Genomic DNA, 23,404 nt, shown 5'->3' with positions numbered 1-23,404 from the left:
TCCAGGGAAGTGGATTTTGTCAAAAGCCTCAGCCTTCGGCTCAAAACCAGCCCCAAGTAGCTGCCGGGAAAAACTGGGGGTGTGTCCCCCTCAAGGCAAGAGTCATGGAGGGGCTGACCACAGAGGGATCAGGAGCACAGCCGCACACTCCCGTGGATGCCACAATTATTAGCGAATGCATTTTTAAAACGTTATCTTGCAAAGCTACAGAAACGCTCCAAGAATAGCACAACGAGCGCTCATCTGGATTCACTAACTGCACCAATTTTCCCCCACCTGCCTTACCCAGTCAGAAAGACACATTTCCATATAGACGCATCTAGTTCTACAGAATTCCACGACATTGCACGCCAAAGGCTATGACTTTGATGTCTTAAGACCAAGGACCTTAGAAAAATCACACACCCAACGGTGCTCTTTATCTGTGGGTTCCACATGGATCAAGCGTATTTTTTAATGCTTGCATCTGTACTGACATATAAACCTTTGCCTGACCCTCATTCTCTAGGACTGCAGCCCCGGGCTCTTCACACAGCTGGGTGTGCCACATGACCTGGACATAATTTGAAGCACACAGAGGCACTTCCCTAGGTTGTAGCCCAATGGTACACACCCTTATAGGCAGGACCACAGGAGGCTTGAGGTTGGTCCTGAAAGTTTTCTGGAACTCATCCCCTGTGGATACCAACAGAGGACTGTACAGGTATCAAAATCAGAAATTTTACATTGATCATTTGTCACCATTCAAATGTCACCACCTATCACAACTGTCCTACACAGCAGAATGATTCCTCTCCATGTTGCAGGTCCAAGAGCGCTACTGAAGAGCAGCTGTACACAGGATGCAGGTGTCTGCCAGACTCACTCAGAATAGCTAAGTGTAAACGGAGAACACAATTCGATCAAGAATGACCACCGCCATCGGAGAAGGCACTGTCCTTGGTAGGAAGAAGGGAGCCTGGGACAGCGACAGAGAGTTAGGAATCCTCCACTGATGCTAGGCCTAGTCTTTGGCTCAAGTTTAGGAAATGGGAAGCCAGGAGACGTCAGGCACGACGGCCTTCCATCCCTGGGAACAGAGAGAGTGGAGCAAAGCAGGCCCACAGTACAGACAGCTAGGGACTGGGCTCTCACCTCTTCCTGCTGAGTCACAGTGGAAAGGCCGCACTTGCTGTGAGCCTGTGTCCCCATCTGAAAAGCCACAGCTTTACATCCAAACCTTTTGAAGCAGCGAAACATGCTTCCAGTTAGCACAGACTCTGCTGACAGTGTCCTGTGCCCATCTTCATTTCTCTGGTCCCTTAGCACCCATGAACTAGACCCTTACCACCCAACACCCAGGAGGCCCCAGCCTGTCAAGGATCAGTGCTTTCTGTGCTCCATTCACAGGCCTATGTGGTCCACAAGTCCCTGGCCACTCCCTCTACCTCGTCCCTCCCTACCCAGCCCCACGTGTCCTTGACCTTGACAATCCCCACAGCTTTTGCAGACTAAGCCTGGGCCCCTTGCTGCCCTGAGGTTAAGGATGAGGCCTTCCTTCCCTCCACTTCCCTTACCATAGGCCCACACTCTCAAAGTCTTCCCTGCTGCCAAGACAGTCAAGACGAAAGCAATACCAATAGTGGGTATGGGGCATTCTGCAGCAGACTCCTGAGTCCACAAAGCCTCAGAGAAGGCAGGGCACTTGCCCAAAGTCACATGTGTGATAGAACCTATTAAGCACAAAGTATTTGACCAAACACTAAAGTCATAGATAAACAGCAGGCTTGTCCACCTGAGACCTAGTGAAGAAGATTATTGAATACTGACCTCCCACCCAGGAGAGGCCAAGAGAAAAGACCAGTTTATTCAGAGCAGTAGCTCCAGGATCTACATGTTGAGCTGCCTGGAAGGGAGTATGGGGGCAGAGAGCCAGGAGGAGGCCTGAGTCTTTGATGGGAGATAAAGAATATGGTGAAGCTGGATATGAACGTTGTAGGAGGTGGTTTGGAGCCCACCAGAATGGGGACAGGCAAATTCCTATGCTTGGGTTAAGTTGCATTGTACATCATTATCTTTCTAAGATCCTTATCACCCCAGCCAGGGGTGACTCTTTCACAGAAAGAGGAAGCTGCACCCTTTCAACTCAGGATGGGGTAGCAGGGTCAAAGAGATCAGAAGCTGGCAGAGGAGATACTATCTCCATGGTTACCAGCAGAGAGAATGAGGCTCACAACAGGGAGATGATTCCACTAAACCCAGCCTTTAAATACAGATGTGCCAGGCAGCAGAGCTCCGTGGGTGGCGAACCCACTAGGTGAACTTCAAAGCAGTACTGACAGCCAGGAAGGCTTGGCCCATTTTTAAATAGGCAGCAAGAACTCAGGCCTTGTGCTCACGAGTGGCTGCCCTGCCTGGGCACTCACCAACATCCTGAAACCACAAAGGGAACTAGCCCTGGGGAAGGTACCGGAAGACAGGTGTCAGTCTTAACAAAGAGGGAATTACTTTAAGAACCAGCAAGGAACAGAACAGAGTTGGAGGGGATTTTAAGAAAAGCCCAAGTTCTGCTCTGTACAAATGGTCATGGAGGCTGAGGTAATGTCTAACACCAAATACCCAGAGAAGCAGGATTTGAACCCAGCCTCTGAACTCCCATTGTTCACACTGGTCTTCCTCATACCTTGTCTTGTGAAGGGCATTATCACTGACCCGTGCAGCAGAACAAGGACCTGGGACTTCTGTGCGGGAGGCAGTCAGGGCCCATCCACCCAGCCTGCCCTTAACAGCTGTGAGGCTCTCATGAGTGGTGTGGCCTCTGCGTCCTGAGGGCCTGCTCCGTGACAGCCCCACAGCCCAGGCTGGGGCTGCCACACTGACTGCTGGGCTCCGTGGACAGCAGGGACCCCTGGGTTCTACCTCAAACGTCACAACCTACCTCCAGGCCCCCATCTTCACCAGACCAGACAGCCAGGCTCTGACCTGCCTCAGGACGCCACGTACCAGCCACACCAGGACCTTCTACCCACGCCGCCTCAACCCCAAAGTCAGTCACAAGCACAGGACGGAAGATGACACTGAGACACCACGTCCACTTCCCGTGCACGTGCCCACCCCTAGACACCAAAGTCACTGCAGCCCTGCCCCTTCCGCCTCTGGCCCCGCCTTGAGCCCATGTCCTGGCCCCTCCCACTTCCAGGGCCCGCCCACCTCCTTGCCTTCTAGCCCCACCCTTTGGCATAAATAGCCATGCCCCAGACAGGGACTAAACTCATGTTCTTTATCTTTGTGTGGGTGAGTACCTGTCCCCTGCCTTGGACTCAGGGCCTGGGCACTGTCCCTGAGCTTTTGTGCACGAGGCTGGTGCTCTACCACTTGAACCACAGCTCCACTTCTGGCTTTTTGCTGGTTAGTTGGAGATAAGAATCTCACAGACTTCCCTGTCTAGCTGGCTTCCACCTAAGAGCCTCAGATCTCAGCCTCCTGAGTGGCTAGGATTACAGGGAGCACTAGCACCCAGGTATACCTTATTTTTTAATTGAGAGAACTGGTTACCGTCAGGTAAGCAGCTTTTACTACCACACTCTCCGGGGAGACCTCCACTCACCTCGCCTCCACCCAGCTCACATGCCCGTCTCCTGCCTCCAAGCTCCTTGTTCTGGACCCTAGTTCCTTCCTATCATGAGGGAGGGGCTGTTCATAGATGCCCCCTCACTACCTGTCTGGGATTGGAGAGGCCACTCCAATTATCCATTGGTTATCAGTTGTTAATTCAATGAAATCAATAAATCATCAATACAATCAATCAATGAAAACCTGGTTTTTCAGGCCAGAAACCCATCCCAAGCCAGCCAGCAACTGGTGAAGACTCCAGAATGGTGCCTCTTCTAATCAGGTTACCAAGTTGGTACAGTGTGTTACCAGGAAAAAATAAAACCAGAATGTATATTCAGAGGATTCAACAAAAACGAACATTAAAAAGGTGTTTTAGAAACCTTTTGATCTTTTGCATGAAATGAAATCTTGCCAGGAAATGCCCACAAAGCTGCCTCCCCCTCCTTTCCATTCCAGGCTCACTGTGACCCTTCCACAACCATCGAACCTCTCTGCCTGCTGGCTTCCTCCTCCTGACCCTGTGTGTGAGAAGCTGAGGAAGTGTGCGCATACACGCAGGCAGATGCGTGTGCGCACACATACAATGCTCAGTAAACTCAACATCCCGGAGGGGAGGGATTGTCTGAGCCCCAGGAGTGAGGCCCCACCCATCTACCACTACCTGCCCCCTTGCCCTTCTTGAAACCCCACAGACGCTGACAAGAAGACAACATGGCAAAGCCAGAACCCCACAGGAAACTAGGCCTCTCACCAACCACCACTGCATACACAGCCCACCCCTGCTCATTGTGCCAGCGACTAGGGACAAGGAAGTGGCCCAGGTCAGGTAGCATGTGTTTCCTAGGCCCAGAAGTAGCAGCTGAACAGAGAGCTGTCATTTAGAAGAGCCCACTTTGTGCCAGGCATGTGCTGATCATGCTTCATCTCACTAAGCCCCCTTGTAAAACGGGTCCCCATTGGACAGATAAGGACACTGAGGCTCAAGAAGATGAAGTCACGGGCTGGGAAGGTGGCTCAGTGGTAGAGTGCTTACCTTGCACGCATGAGGCCCTGGGTTCAATTCCTCAGCACCACATAAGCAAAAAAGAAAAAAACCAGAAGTGGGGCTGTGGCTCAAGTGGTAGAGTGCTAGCCGTGAGCTGAAGAGCTGAGGGACAGCGCCCAGGCCCAGAGTTCAGGCCCCTCGACCGGACCAAAATAAAAAAGAAGAAGAAGAAGAAGTAGATGAAGTCATTTGTCCAAGATCCAAAGCTTGAAGTAAATGGCATGGTCAGAAATTTAAGGTCTCGCCGGATGCCAGTGACTCACACCTGTCATCCTAGCTACTCAGGAGGCTGAGAGCTGAAGATCATGGTTCAAAGCCAGCCCGGACAGGAAAGTCTGTGACATTCTTATCTCAAATAAAATCAGAAAACTGGAATTGATGCTGTGGCTCAAGTGATAGAGCGCTAGCCTTGAGCTAAAGAGCTGAGGGACAGCACCACGACCCAAAAAATAAAAGAAAAAGAAAAGAAATTTAAGGCCACTTCCTAGCTGCCCAGAAAAGGGCATCTGTTCTGTTTTCCATCCCTCAGAGTGGCATAAGGGCTGATTTGCCAGAAGATTTCCAAGAGTGTACACAGCGGTGACTAGCCAGGCTCCTTCCTGAACACCAAGCCCAAGCCTCCAAAAATGAAGCATATTGTCAAAAATATCTGTAAATCAAGAGTTTCGCCATATTCCAGTATCATCAAAAAAACCACCCACTCCAACTCCCCACCACAAACACAATTTCTGATAAGACTGCTACTTATCACATGTTCAGACTCCACATAAGTTCTCAACAAATAAAGAAGTCAGAGTTGTTTATCAACACTCAAGAGAACACAGTGACACTTCCTTAGAACATGCTGTACATATAGAATGCTGTGTGTGTGTGTGTGTGTGTATGTGTGTGTGTGTTGGTAGAGGAGCTTGAACTCGGAACCTCAATGCCTTCTCTTAGCTTTTATGCTCAACTCTTGTGCTCCTTGTAGCACACCTCTACCTTTGGCTTTTTGCTGGTTAATTGGAGATTAAGAGTCTCCCTGACTTTCTGCCCCAGTTGGCTTCAAACCATGATCCTCAGATCTCAGCCTCCTGAACAGCTAGGATTACAGATGGAACCATCAGGAATTTTGTTTACTTTCTTGAGCTTTTCACTGTAAAATCTTACCCAGTGCTGAAAGGGAGAGACACCTTGAGGTTTGGATGGGCAAGAGCTCTCCTGCAAGAAGAATTAAGTGCCATGATAGAACCTATTCCCTCAGGGCACTGAATTCCAACAGAACCTAACACAATTCCACAAACATGTACCAAGCAACAACAGTCACCACTGGTATAGCTCCTCAAATTGCTCAGAGCTCTGCAGCAGGGCCCACAGGAACAAGTGGCCCCTGGTCGTATCGTGGCAGGAAGGGGAGAAATGCTTTGGGCAACAAAACACAACTAGCAAGAGGTAGCAGAGGGCACAGTCAGGCAGCAAGACTCTAGGGTCTGTGACTCACCTGCTCTACTCTGTGGCCTCCAAGTGCCAGCCAGGACTCGAGGACAGAGCCACAAAGGTGGCCCAGGTAAGAGGCCAAAGTAACTACATTACAGACCATCAAGTCCCAGCCGTTCTGCATACCTGGGGGTAGGTGGCCGGCCCTTCCCAAGTGCTATGACATCCCGTGGGCTCATACACATGAATTTAGCACGCCCACTACCAACTTTCTCCATTCCATCGGAAGAAATGCCGTTTCCAGCCGCTTTAGAACTTGTTCTGAACACAAAGCTTTTGCCCTTTCACTGCTGCTTGCTGGCTCTTGGCGAACTGCCTGTGCCATTTAGGAATCTTCTTTTGTTTTACTGGGCAAAGGCCCCTTAAGAAATCTCCAAAACAGTCCCAGCCATCAGTTCATTTCTGTCTCATCTTATGCCGAAATGAGTCATGAGGCTGTCAAGTAACCACTGTAGAGGACAAGCTGAAGTTGTTTGGTGACTTCCAGGAAAAGAGCCGTTTTGTTGGCTTCCACATGGTCCTGACACCAGCATGGCCTTGTGAATTCGTGTGCCGGGGGCAGTCATCGGCGGGTACCTGCCAGGCACCTGCAGTGGACCCGAGCTTTGTGGGACGTTCTGAGATGGGAGCACTTGAAGAGAGCCCTGGCAGAGCAGAGCTGCGTGGCGGCCTCAGGCCAGCCTCCTAATGTCTGAATTCATCCCGATGTGGTCAGAGTTCTCTTCTTTGTTTTCACTGCTTTAACTCTATTGGGGCTGAATGAGGGGACCTAGTGCAGAAATGTCCTGGAGAATGGCTCCTGTGTCACTGGGGAAATGTCTCATCTGGAGGGGTTAGTGCTCCTCAAGTTTTCTATGTCCTTGCAGTCCCTCTGTCCAGATGTTCCATGCACAACTGATACTGAAGACTAAGCTGAGGGTCCAGCTCTGTGCCCCCAATCCTACCTAGCATGGGTGAGGCCCAGGACTCCAGCCTCAGCGCCGCAAATCAGAGACTGAAATATCCAGGTATTGTTGGAGTATCTATATTCCCTTTGTACTCTGTCAGGTTCTGATTTGGGTATTCCGGTGCTCTGTCAAGATGCAAATATTTTTACAATTGCTAAGAGTCTTGTATTGACCCTTTTCTTTTGACATTATTAAATGTTGCTCTTTATCTCTCCTAACATTTCTTGTTGTTGTTCAAGGTCTTATATTGTTTCTAGCTGTATCACTTGAGCTACACCGCCAGTTCTTTTTGCTGGCTAAATGCAGATAAGAGATTCTCAGATTTGTCTGCCTCAGTGGGTTCAAACCTCAATCTTCAAATCTCAGCCTCTTGAATAGCTAGGATTACAGGCGTGAACCACAGTGCCCAGCTCACTCTGGCTTTCTTATGGTGCTATTTGCATAATCCATCTCCATCACTCTAGCTGCACTTTGAATCTAAGTGCACCTCCTGTATTTTGGTGCTATGGTCTGATATCTTTCTCCTCACAGAGTCTGTGTGCTGAGTCAAATCACAAGTGCCATGGCATGAAAGGTAGAACTGTTGGGCTCCACCCCTTTAAATGGGATCAGGGAGAGGCCCTTCGGCAGACACTGAATCTGCTGGTGCCTTGGTCTGGATTTTCCACTTCACAACTGTGTGAAACAAATTCCTGTTGTTTATAACCAACCGCCCAGTCTATCATGGGTTTGCTATAGCAATCCAAAGCTGGATCCAGTCTGACAATATCGACTGGATTAAAATCCAGTCACATTTGGGGTTTGGGGGAAGGGTGGCTTTTCTATGGTTGTTTTGTTTTGCTGGCACTACAGGTTCCAAACTCCTCACCTTTTACCTGCTAGGCAGGCACGCTACCTCTTGAACTACGTCTCTAGCACTTTTGTCTTTGTTCTTGAGACAGAGTCTTGCTAACTTTGCCCAAGCTGGCCTCAAGCTCATGATCCTCCTATCTCTGACTCCTGAGTGGCTGGGATTATAGATGTATACCACTGTGCCCACCTATTTATTACTTTCTTTTGCATTAAATAAATTGTGTATTTCATCTGGATTTTAATTCAAGGACACATACTTCCAATGAGCTATTTCTATTTGTTTTAGATAGAAAAAAATGCCTCCCTAACAATTTTAAGCTTCTGAAATGGCTCCTTTTCAAATCAATCATTCTTTTTTCTCTCTGGCTCCAGTAAATGGAAGTTAATCGATTATTCATCTCACATAAGACAGCACGTACAAACTGGAAGGCAGAGGTAGGTGAGAGGATGGGGATCCAAGGCCAGCCTGGGCATAAGTGCGAGATTCTTATTTGAAAAATAAATCAAAGGGGGGGGTGGGAAGCATGGTTCAAGTGGTACAGCATCTGCCTAGCAACTGCAAGGCCCTGAATTCAAAGCACAGTATGGCGCATACAAAGATACTAACCACCACCTTCCTGAGGGAGGATGAGAGGCCTTACAAGTGGCCACTCTACAAGGTGGGGGCAAGATGGAACTCCACGAACTCGAGTCCTGACAGCTTTGTGCTGCAGACCAGGCAGGAGGGAAGGTCCACTGCTGCCTTCCACAGCCCCCGGGGGCTTGTGCCACTTTATGAGGGCACAGCCACCTCCCATGACCCCCTGGAGGGGGCACAGTGCTGGACACCTGCAGGCATGTGTTGGCAATTAAGACCAAGAGGCCAACACCTCCTGACCCTGACAAACTCAGGATCCATCCTCCTTCAGCATCTCTTCCCTGGAGGCCCGGCCCCCAAGACACCCCAGAACTCCAGAGCACCCAAGGTGAAGGACCGCTACTCTCCCTCACAGCTCAAGGCTGGATGATGGAAGCAATCCTCTCCAGTAAGGTAGGAAGCAATGGAATAAGGGTCTTAAACAGAGAAAGAGCATAAAGTAGCAGAACAGCCTTGCCACGCCTTAGAACCAGCTGGGCAAGCCAGGCCAGAACAGCAGCAGTGATGCCTGTACTGGTAGGTCCTGCAAGAGGTCTCTGGAACTCAGAACCCACAGAAAGTGAGGCTCAAACTTCTAAGACCTGGTGCAATTTGTACTGCGGGAGGATGCATAAGTTGGGGACACCAGCAGGAGCCACTACAAGCAGAAGTGGCCAGATGCTCCTGGATCATACCGAAGTGAACGCCTTGGCTGTAGGCTGGTGAGAAACAACTGCACGACCTCCCCGATGGCACACAGAGAGAAACCTGGCTGTCACCAGCAGGTGTGCACACAACCCCCTCCCTCAGAGAACTCACACCAGCTTTAGAAACAGACTTCTTCTTTATTTAGATGGTGTGGACAGCATGTCTCCCTCCCTAGGAAAGTAAGCCACTGCTGGGGCAAGCCTGGACCCCCTCTCTAAGCCCGCCATCTGGGGCACCTGGGGCACCAGGCCCTAGCAGGACATGAGGAGCTCTGCTAAGAACAAATGTACCTTGTCACTGTTGGACAGCAGACTGAGCTTCTTTACAGAGGAGAAAAGTGAAATGCAGAACACATGCAATGGAGGGCAAAGCTGCAGTGTGAGCCCTACCAGCCACCACTGAGCCTGGCCCTGCCCACGGGGGGACAGCCCCCCACAGTGCTGCCCACAGGACTGTCACATAAGCCAGCATAAAACTGTGCTGATGGAATTCAGGGCCTTGGGCATGCCAAGCAAGTGCTCTACCACTGAACTACACACCCCCAGCTGGTAATGTGAAGTTTTCTAGTAGTCATATTAAAAAAAACTTATGTACAAGTGCAATTCAGAAGCCTGTGACACACAGATCCTCTCAAGGTCGCATCCCAGTCTCCATCCACAGTCACACTGGGCAGCTCAGGACAGGCACCCGAGTCACCAAGCTTAGCGCCATATCTGGGCTCCAGATTACTGGGGCAGGGCTGGGAAGGTGGCTCAGTGGTAGAGCGCTTACCTTGCATGCATGAGGCCCTGGGTTCGATTCCTCAGCACCACATAAGAAAAAAGCCAGAAGTGGCACTGTGGCTCAAGTGGTAGAGTGCTAGCCTTGAGCTGAAGAGCTGAGGGACAGCGCCCAGGCCCAGAGTTCAGGCCCCATGACCAGACAAAAAAAAAAAAAAAAACCAGATACCTGGGGCAAGCTGCAGTCCTGGCCTCAGGGCACTCACGGTCACCACGGCAGAGCCTCCTACACCTCCCAGATCAATGCCAGGGAATTAGCGGTCACTAAACATGACCCTGCTTTCGGCCCTCTCCTATGCTAATTCATGTGTTACCCACACAAATCCCATGGGCACAATGTCCTCTGGATTTCACACGAAAAAGTGGAAAAAGGCTCAAGCCCTGTGCCTTGGTGGCAGAGCGAGTCACATTCACCTGCATGCAGCAGTTAACTGTGAGCTCTCAGGGAGCACCTATTCCCTGCCTGGTGCCAGGAGGCAGGTTCATGATGCTTTGTTTTTCTGGTGATATTGGGGCTTGAACTCGGGGCTTGACAGTTGCTAGACACATGGTCTACCTTGAGGCCCTCTCCCCTTTGTCTCAGTCATATTTCACATAAGAGTCTTGTACTTTTGCCCAGGCTGGCCTTGGAGCTCGATCCTCCCACCCACCTCAGCCTTTCAATGATTACAGGTCTGTGCCACCACACCCAGCCCCTCAAGGTACTTTATTCTAGTTAGGGAGGAGGGGGAGCTGGTGCTAAATAAGGAAATAAAATCATTTTGTCACTTGCAGGTGCCCAGGGCAAGCGGAAAGTAGAGCCCCTACCTGGAACAGCAATTCAGGTTGATGTGTGGAGATGGAAGGGAGCCAGGCAAGTGAGAGCATGGAGCATTTCGCCTAGTAAACACAAAACACTAAACCAAGAAGAGAGTCAGACTGTTCCAGGAACCCGCAGAAAGGAGGCCAGGGCTCCCTGCTCATGCCAGCTGCCTCCCTCAGCCAGTCCCTCGGCCCCCACTTTGTCCCTTCTGCTCTGGGGCGTTCCCACGCTCTTACTGGGAAACAAGAGCCAACAAACCAGCCTCCAGCTCTGAAGAAAAGTGTGGACGAGTATGAACGCTCCCAGCACAGTGCCGGCACAAAGGGGGTAATCACAGCTGTTTGATAAGTGGCCGAACTGATGAATGAATGAGCAAAGAGCGAAGGAAAACTAGAGCACTATAGATACCAGTCATCATAACCAAGGGTGGCAACAGCCCGGATGTTCGCCAAGGGATGAATAGAAACCACACACCATGGAATATTAGTCAGCCACCAAAAAGAATGAACCCCAAACACCTGCTAGGATTCTGATACACCTTGGAAACATGATGCCCAGAGAAAAACTGGCCAACAAAAGCCATGTAGTGCACAGTTCCATGTTTATGAAACACACAGCAGAGGTCAGTCCACAGAGGATGAACACAAAATAGGCCCAGTGTTTCTGACAAAGAAGGATAAAAATGTTTTTGAAACTAGATAGAGGAGAATGTGAATGTACTAAGTGCCACCATGCTGTAAAATGGTTACGTCTTATGTTAATTTCAACTCAAGTGTTTTTTTTTTTTCAACTCAAGTTTTTAAACAGAGGAAAGAAGGTCAGGTGTGGTGGTTCACACCTCTAATCTCAACCCCTAGGGAGGAGTAGATTGGGAGGATCGCTGTCTTGAAGCTAGCCCATGTTAGAGGGTTAGAGGCTCCCCTCAGGAACTAGTGGAACTCAGAGCACAGGGCAGCTTCCCCCCACCCCGCCACACACACACCCTGCACACAGTCCTCCATGCATCAGGCATGGTGGTTACATTCCTGTCATCCCAGCTACCAATGATCTCTGCATAGAGGTCAGAAGGATCTGTTTTTGGCAGCCAGCCCTGGCAAGAAGTTAATGAGACCCTATCTGAAAAAATAATTAGAGTAACTAAAGCAAAAAAGGTCTGGAGCTATGGCTCAAGTGGTAGAACACTTTCTTAGTAAACCCTAAGTTCAAAACCAGTAGAGTCCCCGCCCCCCCCCCAAAAAAAATAGGGAAGTAGAAAAAGAGAATCAAAGAATGCTTTTGTGGAAGACAGACTGTGACCACACTAAATAACACTCCAAGTCAGAGCAAGCAGACACTGTGCCCGCCTCCAGAAGCATCAGAGAAATTGAGAGAAGACAGAGGTCCTGGGCTCAAGAAAGGTGAGCCACATCACCAGGTCCCTCCGAGGCTCCACGTGTGCTTTCCCCTCCCCGGCAGCGGGCACCTCCAGCCTGGAGGAAGGGACCAGAGCCGGTCCCAGGCCAGTGAGTGGAGCCAGCATGCCTCTGACCTGGCATACACAAGAGCATTAGGCCACAAAGAACAGCCCTGCGGCGCACACAGAGCCCCTTTCTCTCCCGACAGTGGCCCTTCAGCCAAGGCTGGGCCAAGGGAGCGAAGGATGGCAGCCTGCACCCAAGCTTCAAGACACAGGAGGGGTCCTGAGCACAGATGTACACAGTTGCTGAGTAAGGCTGGCTTCCTCAGAGACCAAATCTTGTGGCTGCTATGGGGGTAGGGGTCACCCCATTCCCCAAAGAGGTGTGAGGGGCATCTGAGGGCTACAGACACCTGACAGCTTAGCTGGTACCCAGGAAGGGGAGGAGAAGAGATGATATCATCACCTTGCTGGCCCAACCAGGAGGCCTCAAATTTGCTTTGCTCTGGAAAATTCCCACCAGACAGCAAGAGGCAATCGATGATGAAGAGCCTGAGCTGCCAGACTGGGATGATGGAACGTTCTAGAGATGGATGGCAGTGATGCCACTGAGCTGTGCACTTAAAGGGGGTTGCTATATGAGCCATTATTAAATATTAAATACACACATAAAAATACATCTAAAAATTGGTCAGATGCTAGGCCATAAAGAAATCGTCAACAATATTTGTTTTAGGTAGACATTATGCACACTACGTTCTGAATCTAGCAAAACTCAATTAGAGATGATAAGATAGACAAATCTCCGGGATTGGAGGCAAGCTTCTTGCCTTCACATCCTTCTCTGGAACTGACCAGCTGTGCTGCCCTCTGCAGGCTTCAGACCTTCTCTAGGCCCATGGCTTAGAGGCTCCCCTCAGGGACTAGTGGAACTCAGAGCACAGGGCAGCTTCCCTCCCACCTCCCTCCCACACACACACACACCCTGGACACAGTCCTCCTCACCCCCCACCTCCATGCATCAGGCAGTAAACATTTGGAGCCTCACAGATGCCTGCCACCACTGCTGAGTTCTATCAAGATGATGCAAAGCATCGCTCAGCCATTCAAACACAAGCGGGTGTGGCTGTGTTCCAATAAAACTTTATTTACAAAAACAGGCAGCAAGCTTTAGCTTTGCCAGCCCCTGGCAAAAACTTCAGTGCTGGGTAAGCACTTTACCAATGGAAACTGATTTAGAAAGACCACATTTCTCCATTCGCTTCTGCAGACTTAAAAGAACCAAAATATCTCCTGGGGTAGTCTTGTAAATAAATACTCCAAAGGCCAGATCAGAGCTCTGTTCCCTTCCCTCCCCCCCAGAATGCCCGCCCCACCTACTGCCCTAGGAGTCCACCTTTTTTTTCTTTTTTTTCTAGTCCTGTAGCTTGAAATCAGGGCCTGGGCACTGTTCTTGAGCTTCTTTTGCTCAAGGCTAGCACTCTACCATTTGAGCCACAGCACCACTTCTGGCTTTTTCTGTTTATGTGGTACTAAGGAATCAAACAAGGGGATCATGCATGCTAGGCAAGCACTCTACCCCTGAGCCACATTCTCAGCCTCTGACTTTTTTTTGTCAGTTGTGGGGCTTGAACTCAGGGCATGGGCGTTGTCCCTGAGCAATTTCACTAAAGGCTAGCACTTTACCACTTTGAGCCACAGCTCCACTTCCAGTTTTCTGGTGGTTCACTTGACATGAATCTCATAGACTTTTCTGCCCAGGCTGGCTCTGAATCATGACCCTCTGATCTCAGCCTCTTGAGTAGCTAGGATTACAGGCGTGAGCCACCTGTTCCTGGCAAGCCCATCTTCTCCCTTCTGCTTTCCAACAGGATCCTGCCCCGCTCCAGTGTTTCCTGGACATTCCCAGTCAGGCTCCAGCCCCAGCTCCAAGAGGGAGGAGCCTCCCAAACCTGCACAGCACAGAACCCCAGACCATTCATACGTAAGTGGAAGTGTGCCAATAAAACTTTATTTACAAAAATAGGCAGCAAGTCCTGGCTGGCCGGCCCCTAGCAAAAGCCCAGGTGCTGCCAAGCACCAGTGGCTCACGCCCGTCATCCTAGCTACTCAGGAGGCTGAGACCTGAGGATCGTGGTTCAATGCCAGCCCAGGCAGGAAAGTCCGTGAGACTCTTATCTCCAATTAACCACCAGAAAACCAGAAGCGGTGCTGTGGCTCAAGCGGTAGAACGCTAGCCTTGCGCTGGGTAAGCACCCCTCCCAGCCTAGCCCCACCCCTCCTGCACTGCCCCTGTCCCCAGAAAGGCTGGAGTAAAGAACACCTTCTCCAAAGGCATAAGGACCAGAGACAGGACAGGACAGGAAAGACCCACTGCCAGTCCGGAAGTGGGGGGGGGGTCCCCCTCTGGGCCTCTGACTGCGGCAGCCCCAGTGGCCGTGGCCTAGTGCACCCTGCCTGGGGTACCAGCAGGTGCACTGCCTAATCTCACATACTGGCGGCCTCGCAGGAAGGTGCTTTTCACTGTGGGTGTGGGCCATGGCAGTGAGCCAGGGAGTGCCTGCCGAGCACTCTGCCCTGCAAATGCTCCTCCCTCATCAGGTGCTCCATACCTCAGCGGCTGTGCCACCGTGCCTGGCAGGAGTGGGAGGTGAAGCAATGAGCACCACAACTCCTTGCATAACCCCAGCTCCCTTCCTCAGACAAAGCCACTGAACACAGACAGTCAGGCCCTGCCGCTCTGACCCAGCCCCACTCTCTGGGCAGGTGGCTGCTGCTATGTCACTAGCTCCACTGTTGGCTGGAGGACAAAGGGGGACCTCCAATGTGACACTCGCTTCTGACAAAGTTTAAGGAAGTGTGTTGTTACCACTCATCACACACTTCCTCTTCAAAAGAGCCACCCATGCCCAGCCAGACCACTGCCCACTGGTTTAGGAAATGAATGCTCAGAGAGGCCAACCTTCTTACCTAAGACCACACAGCAGTCAGAAACAGGACACAGGTTAGTCTAACTTCAGAAACCTTGCAAGTTGGTCCCCTACTGTGGAGGAAGAAGCTGACCTAGGAGAATAGGGACATGTGGCAGCTACCCCCAATTCCTCCAAGGGAAAACCCCCATTGGGTTAGAAAGCCCAGAGGACAGGCACTCCACAGGTAAGTGAGAGCAGGGTCTGGATGTCATCTCTAGCTGGTCTGCAGATCCGGTCCTCAAGCAGCCAGGAAAGAAGGGTAAAGCCCACTGTGTCCCTCTCTGCAGCCATGACACTGCTCATGACTGTCTACAGAAATCAGAGGATTCCCACAAAGGCAGGCTCGGGCCTCGGACCTCACTGTGTCCCCAGACACTAGATCTGCTTAAGGGGGGAGGGGAGGAGCAGATGCATACTATGCTGTATCTATGTGTAAAGTTCTGACAGGTACCCGTGAGGGAACCACCAATCTGGCCCACTCAAGAAAAACTGAGTGTGGGACCTTACTGTATGAATAGGAGTTCTCCATACAAACAAAGGAAGAGACAACCATCCCATGTATGTGAACAACCAGTGTAAGGACCCATCCAGGAGCCTGCGGGGAGAAGGAAAGGGTGGCCCTGGGAAGCCAGGATGTGGTACATGCCGCATAGATTATGGGCAGTGTGAGCTAGGGATGTTTTATGCAGAAGTGAATTGTCTCACTGTGCTCAAGCATGCTTGCGGGCTCTTGCTGGTTAAGGACGCAGGTGAGAGCTCCCTCCAACTCTGGAGCAGGGCGCCTGGCACTGGGAAGCTTGTAGGAGCATGTACAGCAGCATGCGCCCGGGGAGGGGTCCTGACCACTAACCCCGCCCCCATCCCGGAGCCCTCATGGGGGAGGTGACATTCGCCGTGCGTGGAGAGGGGAGAGGTCTGAAGCTGCTCCTGGCAGAGCTTCTGACCTGGGAGGCACAGGCCAAAGGACATTAGTGCCCCACCCGGTCAGATGTACGAAGGGAAGCCGTGGCCTGGCGAGGGACACTCCCTGACCTTGGCCAGGTGAAGGAAAGGCGTTCCCACGGAGGGGATCTACCGTCCAAGGCCCGGGGGCAGTGTGCCAGTGTGTGCACAGGGGGAGGGGGCGGAGGAGCGCCCGCCCGAGATGCCGACGGTACCGGGGAAGGAAGGGCTGGCGCCTGCTGGAGGCTGAGCCGCGGCGGGCGGGCTCTGGAGCAGGGCGGCCGGTGAGGGTGGGCTGGGAGGGGGCTCGCAAGGCGAAGACGCCGGCCTGGCCGGAGCGGGAGTGGGGGGCGGGCGGCGCGGGCGCGCGCAGGGCCGCGGAGGCGCCGGGCTGCGCGCAAGGTGCCGGGCCGCGCGGGCCGCCCGCCCCCGCCCGCCGTCGCCGCGGGCCCGGGTGGAACCCGCCTTTCTCCGCATCCCGGCGCCCCCTCCGCGGCGCCCACGTGGGCGGAGCAGCCCGCGGGCGGCGGCGGCGGCGAGGGCCGTGCGCGCGGTGCGGGGCGGCCCGCACCGTTCCCGTCCGCCACCCCCCCCCCGCGGCCGCCCCCGGGCTCCACCCCCGGGGCACCGGGCCCGGATCCCACGGTCCTACCTACGGCCGAGCGGCCACGCCCCCCGCGCGGAGGCCGGGGCGCGTGAGGAGAGCGGTGGAGACCGGGGTGTCGTGAGAGGGGCGGGGCGGGGCCGGGGGGAGGGGAGCGGAAGGGCGGGGCCGGGGGGGCGCGGGGGGGGGGGAGCGGCGGCCCGGGGGGCGACGGCCGCGGCCGGGAGGGTGCCCGGACGGCGGGCGGGCCGGGCGGGCCGGGCGGGCGGGCGGGCAGGGCGGCCCCGCCGCGGCGCCTCCCGTCGGCCCCGAGTCCGCGGGCCCCGCCGCCGCTCGCCGTCCCCCCGCGGCGCCCCGGCACCTACCTGCTCGGCGCCCCGGGCCGGGCCGGGCAGCAGCGGCGGGCGTGGCGAGCGCAGCCCCGCGCCGCATCCTCCGGCCGAACCGCCCCGCCCGAGCGCCCGCCGCCGCCGCCGCCGCCGCCGCCGCCTTACGAAGGACTAACCGGGACGGAAAACGAACGCGTGCAAAACATCAAATAAGATGGGCGGCGGCAGCCGAGGAAAGGCGGGCGGAGGCGCACACGCTGGGCGGCGGCGGGGGTCGCGAGCTCGCGCGGGCGGCCGGCGCGTGCCGGGCTCGCGGCTGCAGCTCCTGAGGCGGCCGGGCGCCGGCTCACCGCGCGGCCCCGCCCCTCCCCCGAGGAGCTCCTCCTATTGGCGCGTCGTCCCGCCAGTCAGGGAGGGAGCGTGGTTCCCGCCCCGCCCCGCCCGGGGCCGACGCCGGGAGCGGTTCTGCGCGAGGACCCCGCGTCCGGAGCGTGCGCACTGGGTCCCGGCGGGGCCAGGGTCCCGCCGCCGAGCACCCCCCCCTCGGGTTCCCCGCGCCTCGTGTGACCACGCCGTGCCCGGGAGGGACTTCCAGAAAGGCCCACTGCGGGAGTCTCCCGGGTATGTTTCACGCGGAGTGCCCGACCTGGGCGGGGACTGGAACCTCGAAGGACCCGAGGTTAAGCGGAGAGGTTCGAGGACACGGGAACGAGCACGCCGTGGGCCTGAGACGCCGTGGACGCTCCCCGCGTGGGCCTGGCCGGGAGGGGCGTGGCCGGGAGGAGGGGCGTGGCCGGCCCCCGGGCTGGCAGGTGCGGGGAGGAGCCTGTGAGGGCTGACTTGCCCGAAAGCAGCACCTGTATCAGTCAGGGTAAGCCGCGTGGAGCCACAGTAACAAATAAGCCCCCAGCGTTCCAGGCTTGCTTCTTGCTTACACTCCTCCTCCTACCTGGGCCGGTGGGTCTCTGTTCCCCAAAGTCAATCTGGGGTCCACCTTGGGGGGGGGCGCTCCTCCAGCCGAGTACCCACAGTCCTCTAGGGCAGTATGGAGGGCAGGGGGCAAGTTGCACTGGGTGGGACGCACGGTGCAGGGCGTACGCTTCATTCCTCCAGGCAAGTCACCTGGCCATGGAGAATCACCGCCGGCCTCCCTCGATCCGAGGCTGGCGAACTGATGCCCTGGCTGGGTGGGGCGTGCGGGCCGGAGGAGACTAGCGTGGACCCCGGGGGAGCAGGAGACGATGGTGAAGGGGAAGCAGAGCCACAGAGGAGGTAGGATCTGCAGGCCCTGCTCCGACCTGGACCCAGCGGGAGGGAGAAGGCCTTGGGGATGAGGATTTGCATAGGTGTCTCACTCTCTCCCATTGAAGGAATACTTGTTGAAATCCTAACTCCCCGAACCTCACAATGTGACCTTGTTTAGAACTAGAATTACATTGCAGATGCAATCAGTTAAGAAGATGTCATACTGAACTAGGTGACCTGGACTCCAGCTTCTACAAAAATAGGGAATTGGATCCAGAGGCACATAGGAGAAAACGGCCATGTCACACGCAGGCCGAGGCTGGCTGTGTATCAACTAGTCCAGGAACTCAAGAAGACTAGCAGCAGCCATAAGAAAGAAGCTGGGAGCCCGGCTTGCAGCAGAACTTTCCCTGCACCCTCCCAGAGAGCCTGCACCACTCAAGACAGTAAGTTTCTGTTACTGAAACCACTGGGTTTGTATTACTTTGATACAACTATCAGTTAAGGATTGCATTTGGCTGTGAGTCTTAGAAATCTCCTCTGCAGTGGCTGGAACAATCCCCAAGTCCACGGTGGCCATTCCTCACTTTATCTGTCAGTCACTCCTTTGTCTACAGCATGTAATTTTCTTCCTTCTGGTGTCTTCAAGGTGCCAAGATGGCTGCCTGCCTTCCAGCATTCATTGTTATTCCAGTCAAGGAGAAAGGTCCCCTGTACCCCTGAGTCAGCTGGTTTTAACTGCTTTTCTAGAGACTTCTGTCTGGTTGACCAAATAGCATTAAATGGTCACCTCTCACTTCACAGGCAGCTGAACAAAACCATTTTTTTAACTGGAGAGGCATTTTTCAGATAGATTAAAAATTAGAGAATTTTGTTAGTGAGGAAGAGAGGAAAAGTTGGTTTCCAGCAGGGAACTGTGTTGGATCAGGGCTTCACAGAACCTGGCGTTTCTAAGTCTCCCTCCTTGAGAAAAGGAATTTTAAAAATCACAAGCCGGGCACTGATGGTTCATGCCTATAATCCTAGCTACTCAAGAGCCTGAGATCTGAGAATCGCAGTTCAAAGCCAGTTGGGGCAGGAAAGTCCATGAGGCTTATATCTCCATTTAACCACCAAAAAATAAAAAGCTAGAAACTGATCTGTACCTAGCATTGTGCAAAAAAAAAAGGCTCAGGGATAGCACCAAGGCCTGAGTTCAAGCCCCAGAACTCACACACACACACACACACACACACACACACACACACACACAAAATTACAAATAAAACTTTGGTATACAATGAATACATACTTAGAATAACAATAAAACGTAACAAATTTTAAGTGTTTCAAGTTGACAAATATCTCTGTCATTACACAATTCAGAAACAAAATTATTTATGAACTAGTAACTTGATGTCCACATTAATACTTTTTTGTGTCTATTTTTATTGTTTGTTCCTTCTCTTACATCACTTCTTGCTAGGAAAAAAATGATTTTATAGTAATTATTTCTCTGTGGAGAAAATAGGTAACTCAGAGTTACTAATGATGGGGGAAAAGTAATGTATGTGAAGAAAACTTCCTCATTTTCTTCACCCATCGTACCACCTACATTTTCAACATCGTCTTCAAGTTGGGGAAAACATCCATCTTTCATAAATGGAATGCTAAAATGATAAGAATTGCATTTCATTGATCTTGTCTTTTTTGTGGTGCTAAAGTTTGAACGCAGAGCCTTGCGCTTGCTTGGCGAGTATTCCAACATTTGAGCCGTGCTCCCAGCCCTCTGTAGCTTTAGTTAGTTTCAGATAGGGTCTTGTGCTTTTGTCTGAGGCTATCCTTAGATCATAGCCTGGGCTAACTTGTATGCACCACTATGCTCAGTTTTCTGGTTGAGATGGAACTCTTGTTTCCCTAAGTAGCTGAGATTACAGGTGTGTACCCCAGGTTCCTCCGTCTTTCTTACTGTGATTTCATGAATATTCATGATAAACGGCCGATGTGAAATTTCAGTTCAGCACAGCACTTCTTGACCTCAGTACCCACGTTGGACTCCCTGGGGGACAGCTGGGGGAAAACGCAGAAGTCTGGGTTCCTCTCCATCCAGCTAAAAGGACCCCCTGAACAGCAGACCCAGGAACTGCCTTCTGCTGAGTGTTCCCCTTGACTCTCGCACCTGCCTGAACCCAGGACTTGGCGGATTCTAGATCAGCTTGCACTTCTGAAGATCTGCAGACCCCACGCACACTTGGGAACCCTGTGCCTCTTCCTCCTCATGTGCTGCTAGTGCTGAGCACTGTGGTGCCTGCTTCCAGATGCTCCCTGTGGGCACCGCTGGCAGCCCTAGCACCTGCCAGTGAGCACTCACTGGACAACACCAGTTGGGTCAACGCATGCACACATACCCCACAGAGGCCGTGGAGAAGCCCCAACCCCACTTCCATTCACTACACACCCCAAACACTCTGAGCCACTGCGGCTCCCACTGTGAAAGGAAATAAGACAAGGTTTTGGAAGGAAAGGGACACAGTTGTGCACTGCCCCCCCCCAAGTCCCCTCTGTCCAAGTGCTGCTACATCTCAGAACATGACCATGTTTAGAGATGGTGCTCACAGAAGCCGTAAAGGTAACATTGATCATCAGAGAGGTCCTCATGCGGCCTGCCTGGGGTCCCCAGAACAGGTGATCATGACACACACGCAGACCCTGGCAGGAGGCAGAGAAATGCCATGGCAGAGCAAGGAGACCCCAACGAACCCCCGATCTTGGCCTCCCAGCTTCGAGACCCATGAAACAAAAAGGCTGGGCTGCACGTGCACCTGCTCTCCAGTGCTTTCTGTGGCAGTCCTGGTGGCAGCTAAGTCAAGAGTGGCTCAAATGGCTTACTTTTGCACAGTGTCCCCAAATATAGGACCATGTGAGCCAGAGCTCTGACCTTCCCAGCCTCTGAGCAAGTGTCCCGGCTGGCAGTGCACTCCGCCCCCCTCCATGAGCTCACTGGAGAACCCTCGGGACCAGCGCCACTGCGATGTCCCTGCCAGGGTTCAACCAGCACACTCTGGAGTGTCTGCATCCAGAGCGGCCTCCCTGACACCACATGGCCTGGGTGTGCCCTCCCCACGTGACCCAGGCCCCGAAGGCCAAGCAGGTGCGCCTCAACCCACATGAGGCAGTCTTCTGAGGGAGGCCCCTCTCCACAGAGTGGGGGGCACTCCCTCCTGGGGTAGGATGTCCACTTCTGGGGGGCAGGGAAGTCATCCTCCATTTTGCTGTGTTACTCGGCTCTGCAGTAACAGGAAGCTCAAAAGTGAGTTAAGGTTTGGATCTGTGTTCTTTTCCTAGGGCTGATAATAAGTTATCACTTACTAGGAGGCTGAAGACAATAGAACTTCATTCTCTCAAGCTTTGGCAGGGCAAGTGTGTGACACCCGGTGTCAGAAGGTGGCATCTCCCCCAGAGGCAGAGGAGGCCCTACCTGCCTCTTCAGCTTCTGAGGGTGCCAGGCCCCCGCCTCCGTCTGCCCACAGCCTTCCTGCTTCTGTCGTTTGTAAGGACATTTGTGACTGGATCGTGGAAGCACTCAGATTGTCTTCAGTGATCTTGTCACAGGCCTTACCAACATCTGCAGAGAATCTTGGTCCAAATACATTCCTCTATCCCAGGCTCCCAGATGTGGATTCTTTGATTACTTTAGTTACAGTTACTGATCCACAGCTGGGATCATTCCAACAGAAGAGGAAAGGGGTGAGAGGCGCCAAGTTTGGCCCGGCCTGAGGGGCAGGCATCCCCTGGAGGTTGGCTTGGGTATTAGCCAGAAGACGAAAAGAAAGAATGTGTCAGCAAGAGGAAATGTGGCTTGAAGTCCCAGAGTGTGGATTCAGTCTTCCGTCTTGAGAAAGAACGGAGTGGCAGGGTGACGGGTTCTGGTGGGCATGTGGGGAGGGCTGGCATCTGGGCCTGACTAAGTGAAAGGAATGGGAACAAACCTGAGAAGCAGTTCTTTCTGCCCTCTAGAGCTCATGGATGGGGAAAGAGGGAAGAGAAAGAAAAAGAGAGGTGGGGATGGAAGAGAGAGAGATCATTGTGATGGAAGCCCATGGTTGCAGAGGTGTAGATAAGGATCTGTCGGAGGGCTTCCTGGAGGAAGAGCACTTGGACTGAGAAAAGACTGGGTAGGGAGGAGGCAGGCACCTACGCAGAGAGCTCAGCTCCTTTGGAGAAACTGGAAGCAGCAAGTTCCCACGGACATCTCCCATCACCGCCCCTAGGGGGCAGGCAAGGTGAGCCCAGCTGGCCAGCCTGGATGCCAGCCTTGCAGGCTGCATTGGAGCCCTGGTGGGTGGGTAGCGTGGTTTGAACCTTGTGGATTTGGCTGGGTCTTCGCAAGGGAGCTAGGTGGGAAGGTGGAAGGAGGCTGGAGGTTTCTGAAGTACAGGAGGTGAGAGAGGCTGAGGACCAGAGCCAGGGTCGGCCTGGTGTTGGGCTGTGATTAGCAGTCATATCTGCCCAGCCATAGACAGATAGACACACATCCTGCAGGCAGCAGCCTCAGGAACAGAGAAGCTAGGGAACCTGCCCATAACCACACAACCAGCAGAGACTGGATCGGAACCCTGCAGGATAACTGAAGATCCCATCAGACAACAGTAGCATTTACTGAGCACCTATGAAGTGCCAGGTTCAGGGCTGAGTTTCATTTTAATCCTCGGGATGGTCAGATAGCTTTATCAGGTCACTTTTTTCAGCGACCTTAATCAAGTCACCAGCAGGTGAAGGCTGAGCAGGCCCACATCTGCTCAGCACCTGTGCACCAGGTCCCTGCTTCTCAGCTCCCAGGAAGAAGTGCAAAGAAGACCGGCCCCTGAGGCTGTGGAACCCCGAAAAACCAGAGTCGAAGTTGAAGGGATGAAGAACTGGGGTTCCAGGCTCGATCATGGCTAGGCCCTGAGTTGTGACCCTGGGACAAGTCCCTTCTCTCCAGTGAGCTGCAGGCTTCCCCGTCGAGGCGACACTTCACCCCCACCTCCAAACAGGCTGGACTTGAGCTCTATTCCACCCTTCATCCTCTCTTCCTGATGTCACCTCAGACTTCCTCTCCTGCTCTCTGTGATGGGA

At 53.2% G+C, this 23,404-nt stretch overlaps 1 protein-coding gene and 1 long non-coding RNA gene across 15 annotated transcripts in view; one reads left to right on the top strand and one right to left on the bottom strand.

The window, feature by feature from the left end:
* Window positions 1-17,305, bottom strand: part of LOC138808186 (janus kinase and microtubule-interacting protein 1) — a 77,883-nt gene extending 60,578 nt beyond the window's left edge. For 11 of the 13 annotated variants that reach the window (XM_069994142.1, XM_069994137.1, XM_069994148.1 and 8 more), the window contains exon 1: window positions 2,918-3,008. The gene's annotated coding sequence lies outside the window, so the exon portion shown is untranslated. Of the gene's footprint in view, window positions 1-2,917; window positions 3,009-10,824; window positions 10,843-17,098 lie in introns of those variants that run through there. The other 2 variants (XM_069994138.1, XM_069994139.1) reach the window with 2 other exon arrangements.
* Window positions 17,306-17,597: 292 nt separating this feature from the next.
* LOC138808194 (uncharacterized) lies at window positions 17,598-21,870 on the top strand. 2 transcript variants are annotated; one of them, XR_011366436.1, is made up of 4 exons: window positions 17,598-17,683; window positions 18,176-18,334; window positions 18,540-18,753; window positions 21,632-21,870. It is a non-coding gene; the product is annotated as an uncharacterized lncRNA (long non-coding RNA). The 2 variants fall into 2 exon arrangements; XR_011366435.1 differs by lacking the exon at window positions 21,632-21,870 and adding an exon at window positions 20,303-20,349.
* Window positions 21,871-23,404: the final 1,534 nt, after the last annotated feature.

Source organism: Dipodomys merriami, unplaced genomic scaffold (assembly GCF_024711535.1).
Source record: "Dipodomys merriami isolate MVZ:Mamm:240054 unplaced genomic scaffold, mDipMer1.0.p SCAF_446, whole genome shotgun sequence".
NCBI lineage: Eukaryota > Metazoa > Chordata > Mammalia > Rodentia > Heteromyidae > Dipodomys > Dipodomys merriami.
Note: the sequence above shows the minus strand (reverse complement) of the source record. Positions and strands in the feature narration are given on the sequence as shown.